This window comes from Etheostoma cragini, chromosome 13, assembly GCF_013103735.1.
Source record: "Etheostoma cragini isolate CJK2018 chromosome 13, CSU_Ecrag_1.0, whole genome shotgun sequence".
Classification (NCBI taxonomy): Eukaryota; Metazoa; Chordata; class Actinopteri; order Perciformes; family Percidae; genus Etheostoma; species Etheostoma cragini.
The window spans coordinates 25,528,417-25,533,717 of record NC_048419.1 but is presented as its reverse complement, the minus strand read 5'-3'; the positions used below and the strand labels follow the sequence as shown (position 1 = coordinate 25,533,717).

Here is a 5,301-nt window from a genome sequence, read left to right as displayed (position 1 = left end):
ATCCAAGTAAGTACGTAGTGTACGAAGTGCACTTCCGTTAGTGCACTAAGGGAAGTGCGCGATTTGGAACACACTGTAAGTTTTAACTACGGTTGTACGGTCCTATGTTTTGTGAGTGAGACGAGGAGCAAGATACATTAGTCCACTGATTTTGTCGATAGAGTCTGTTACTTTGGCATGTCCCTCCTCGTTAGTATAGTGGACAGTATCTCCGCCTGTCACGCGGAAGACCGGGGTTCGATTCCCCGACGGGGAGTTCTTTTGTCATTTTATGTGCTGGGTCCTGAGGTGGGACAGAATCAGGTGACGGTTAATCTGGACTAGGGTCCAGAAACAAGGCAACAGGAATTTGAGTTTGCCGAGCAGCTGACTGAATACGGTAAGCAGGAGTCGGCAGAGCCGCCGATAGAACATGGGAAGCAGGATTTCAACTCCGGTGTGACGTCATTCCCAGCTCTAGCGTCTGAGGAACATGGACTGCACCATGTCCATGTTGTCAGTAACTTTGTGGAAGGTGCTGTCTATCATGACATGTGAGCATTGGTGGTTCAGTGGTAGAATTCTCGCCTGCCACGCGGGAGGCCCGGGTTCGATTCCCGGCCAATGCAACACTCTTTTGTCTGCCATACTTGCTAAGGCTTCATTCACTAAATACACTTTTTCAAACAGAGAACTAGAATCTATGTAGATAGAGCAGTAAAGGGGGGATTGTGTTAATAAAGGGGAAATGGTGAAGCACTTACAGAGGGAAGACACTCATCCACTCACCGGATCCGTTTGCCGCCGAGTGTGAAGCAGCTGGGATGAGGATCAGCACCTCTTAATCTGAGGCCATTGTTCTCAGCAGGAAACTGATGGAGTGCCTTCTTCCGGGCGGGAGTGAGCCCTTGCCCCAAGTAACGGAGTTTAAATACCCTGGGTGCTTGTTTGCGAGTCAGGGGACAATGGAGCGGGAGATTGGTCGGAGAATCAGCGCAGCGGGGGCGGCATTATATTCAGTTTATTGCACGGTTGTGACAAAATACGCGTTCTACTCCAGGTAAGGCTCGCTGGCAAATATGCAATATATTGGTGAGCGTGGGAGCTGAAAAGGCAAAGACAAAGACTGATTGTCATTTCTCTAGCTTACCCCTTTCCCTCACCCCTTCCTCTTAGTTTTGCTCATTCCCATGAAAGTAAGGGCTGTCCCAGTACTCATTTTGATTGAGGCTAGGGCTAAGGAGAAGGGGTAGATAGCCCTTAGTTCTAAGCTGACGTGAGCTTACTTGAAAGTAAGGCAAGGCAAGGCAGCTTTATCTGTATAGCACATTTCAGCAACAGGGCAATTCAAAGTGCTTTACATAAAATCAGTTAAGCAGATAAAACACAAGTACAAACAGTTAAAAATCATAAGCATCAAAAACCAATAAAACACATGAATAGACAAAATAGGAGTGACTTTCTCTGACTTTCTCTGTATTAATTATCTGACTTTCTCTGTAATAATTATCTGACTTTCTCTCTATTAATTATCTGACTTTCTCTGTATTAATTATCTGACTTTCTCTATTAATTATCTGACTTTCTCTGACTTTCTCTGTATTAATTATCTGACTTTCTCTATATTAATTATCTGACTTTCTCTGACTTTCTCTGTATTAATTATCTGACTTTCTCTGTATTAATTATCTGACTTTCTCTGTATTAATTATCCGACTATCTCTGACTTTCTCTGTATTAACATTAGGACACATAAAACACAAGAATAAAAGTTACAGTGCAGCATAAGACATTTGACACGCTAACTGACACGCCTAGTTGAGACGCTCATGAAAAGAACTGACATAATCCAGCACATTATGCTCAGTATTTGGTGACTCTGACAACAACTTATATTTAACGAGCTGAAAGGGACCGCACACAGTATGACCAAAGACCAACTCACAAGGGCGGAAACCCAAAGATTCCTGATGAGTTCCATGCACAGCAGATAACAGAAGAGGGAGGCCTTCATCCCACTCTCGGTTGGACTCGAGACAGTATTAACACAACATGGATTTTAATGTTTGGTGGAACCTCTCAAGTGCGGCCTGGGATTCTGGATGGTAAAGACTTGATGTTACATGTCTTACTTTTAACTCTCTCATCACTTGAGCAAACAGTTTGGACATGAACCTTCTCGGAAGCAAAGCGTGACAAGAAAGATGGAACAAGCCCCCCAATTCCTGTTACGCCCCAGTGTCAGGGGCCCAGGACGCAACATGAACATGAAGACAGGCCCCATCTTCCCCATCCCCCAAGCAGCCACAAAACTTGTTTTGTGTTGTCATGTATTTATTTATTTGAGATCAACGTATTTGTTTAACATAACAATTAATTTATTAATATTTGAGTGTACCATGTCTTGTCAGTGCATTGCGCGGAGCTGCTTTTATTAACTCACATGTGAGCATTGGTGGTTCAGTGGTAGAATTCTCGCCTGCCACGCGGGAGGCCCGGGTTCGATTCCCGGCCAATGCAACACTCTTTTGTTACTTCGCTGAAGTGTGAGGACAGAAATGAAGAAAAGGCATACAAACAAATACGTTGACAGGTTTTTCTTATCCTTTAGATGGAGCAATAAAGGGGGCCTTGTGAGAATGAAGGGGAAAGGTGAAGCACTTACAGCGGGAAGACACTCATCCACTCACTCAAACCGTTTGCCGCCGAGTGTGAAGCGGCTGGGATGAGGAACACTAACGTTACAGTGGTGATTTGCACAATAATTCCTCATTTCTGTGCTTTGAATGCATGTCGTTAGTTACAAAACAAAAAAGGGAAGCATGACATGAGAAGCCAGGACAAGACAAGGCAAAACAGAACAATGCTCCGATAAAACATAGAAATACAGACACTAAATACTCAGGGTGATGAGGTTAACAAGGGACAGGTGACACAATGTAAAGGAGCAGGTGTAACAGGTCAGGGCAAGGTAGACACTTAAGATGACGGGAAAACAGAAGACAGGAAGTTTGTAATTTATTGCACTTTACTTCTACTGCTGCCTTGACCTTCAGGGTCTCCATGACCTGTCTTGCATTCAATTGTATTTCACTACTACAGGCCTTCAGGTCTCTCGGACCCGGGACAGAACACGCTCTGTTACCGCGGCATCTGCCATTGGGTCTCTGGGACCCGTCATGTATTTGACTGTATTTTTCCACTATTACCACATCGGCCTTCACTTCTCTGGGATCTGTCTTGTCATGCTCTAGTCCACTGATTCCTTCGCTGCGATGAAAAATTGTGTCATGTCCCTCCTCGTTAGTATAGTGGACAGTATCTCCGCCTGTCACGCGGAAGACCGGGGTTCGATTCCCCGACGGGGAGTTACTTTTCATTTTTTTGCCCTTTACGTGCCACAGAAACTTTGCTTCCTGGACGACTCCAGCCCCCCACTTCTTTTAAACACACGTTAGCATTGGTGGTTTAGTGGTAGAATCTTTTGCCCAGCCCCCCTAAACCCCATCTTAGATTAGATTAGATTAGATTAGATTGGATTATACTTTATTCATCCCACGACGGGGAAATTTTGTCGTTACAGTAGCAGCATTTTTCATTAACAGCAAAAAACAATAACACACAAACAAGTAAGCACGAAAGAAATACAAGGCAAGAAATACAAGCAAGAAATAGACAGTGAAAATATGGTAGACTGAGTAAGTAAAATGCCGTCCAACAAAAGGAATTTTAAAGTGCGGTTGCAATGATAAGAGAAAACAATATTGCAGTGTAAGTGACGTTAAAAATTAAGTTGATGTGTAATTAGAGCAAAGAAGCAAGAGTCGGTAGCATAATTTAAATTATATTAACCTGAGACCATAAATATTGAAAAGTAAGTACTTGCGTCCAGTCCCCCTGATCCCCAGCTGATGTCCAGCTCTTCTGAACCTGATCTGGCTTCCAGCCCCCCTGAACCCGAGCTAGCGCCCAGCTCTTCTCATCCCTGGCTGACTTGTCTTGCAGGTCCCTTCCTTGTTGAATGTGGCCTTTGGGTCTCTGGGACCCGTCCTGTAGTTGACTGTGTTCCTGTACTACCGTAGGTTTGGCTTTTGGGTTTCTGAGACTCTGGCTGAATCATACCTGGCTGAAGCCCAGCTCCCTTGAACTCCACATGCCAATGCCGTGGCTGTTTGCATTCCGCCCTCTGCCAACCTGACGTTAGCTTGTAACGTCACGCACACCGCCATAGGAATTGAAGGCAGCTTGGACAGGGCCAACGAACTTAATCAGTTCTTTAACAGATTTGATGAATTGAACATAACTCAACCAGCAACTTTACAGTAGACACCAAGGCACTTTTCCTGTCCTGTACTGCTCCAGGTAAGGCTCGCTGAAAAATCGGCAATATTCGAGGCAGGTGAGCTTCTGAGACTCTGGAAGGAATGGAACACATTCATCTCGGGTGTGACGCAATTCCCAGCCTCACTGTGTAATGTAAATGGAATGTACCATGTCTTGTGAGTCACTGTTTCGGAGCTGCTTTTAAGATCCACATGTGAGCATTGGTGGTTCAGTGGTAGAATTCTCGCCTGCCACGCGGGAGGCCCGGGTTCGATTCCCGGCCAATGCAACACTCTTTTGCTACATTGTGAGGACAGGAAGGAAGAAAAGGCACACATAGAGCTAGTTTCACAGGTTGTTCTTATCCTTTCAGCCCATAGATCCAGGGTTGGCCCTCTCTGCCATACTTAGGTTTTATTTTATTATTATTGTTAGGTTTTATTTTACATCACTGTAGATGAAGCAATAAAGGGGGCGTTGTGAGAATAAAGTGGAAATGGTGAAGCACTTACAGTGGGAAGACTCTCATTCACTCACTGGACCGGTTTGCAGCCGAGTGTGAAGCGGCTGGGATGAGGAACACTAACGGTAACGTTACAGTGCTGATTTGCAATACAATCCAGCATGTCTGTTTTTGAGTGTATGTCTACAGTTTAAAAACAAAAGAGGGAAGGAAGCAAGACATATGAAGCCAGGACAAGACACAGCAAAACAGAACAATGTTCCGACAAAACGCTATGGAAACACAGAGACTAAATACACAGGGTGATGAGGTTAACAAGGGACAGGTGACACAATGTAAAGGAACACGTGCAACACATCACGGCAAGGTAGACGCTTAAGATGGCGGGAAAAACAGAAGACAGGAAGTTTGTATTCGATTGCACTTCACTTCTACCGCCGCCTCGGCCTTCTGTTCTCTAGGCCAGTGGTTCTCAACCGGTGGGGCGCGCCCCCCCGGGGGGGCGCGGACTCTCTCCCGGGGGGGCGCGAGTACAC

The 5,301-nt window shown here is 45.2% G+C and overlaps 5 non-coding genes across 5 annotated transcripts; all 5 read left to right on the top strand.

Moving 5' to 3' along the window:
* The first annotated feature begins 184 nt into the window (after positions 1 to 184).
* Positions 185 to 256, top strand: trnad-guc. Its single transcript has one exon. It is a non-coding gene; the product is annotated as a tRNA-Asp (tRNA).
* Positions 257 to 537: 281 nt separating this feature from the next.
* trnag-gcc lies at positions 538 to 608 on the top strand. Its single transcript has one exon. It is a non-coding gene; the product is annotated as a tRNA-Gly (tRNA).
* A 1,820-nt stretch (positions 609 to 2,428) lies between these two features.
* trnag-gcc lies at positions 2,429 to 2,499 on the top strand. The gene has a single exon. It is a non-coding gene; the product is annotated as a tRNA-Gly (tRNA).
* Positions 2,500 to 3,276: 777 nt separating this feature from the next.
* Positions 3,277 to 3,348, top strand: trnad-guc. Its single transcript has one exon. It is a non-coding gene; the product is annotated as a tRNA-Asp (tRNA).
* Positions 3,349 to 4,520: 1,172 nt separating this feature from the next.
* Positions 4,521 to 4,591, top strand: trnag-gcc. The gene has a single exon. It is a non-coding gene; the product is annotated as a tRNA-Gly (tRNA).
* The last annotated feature ends 710 nt before the right edge of the window (positions 4,592 to 5,301 follow it).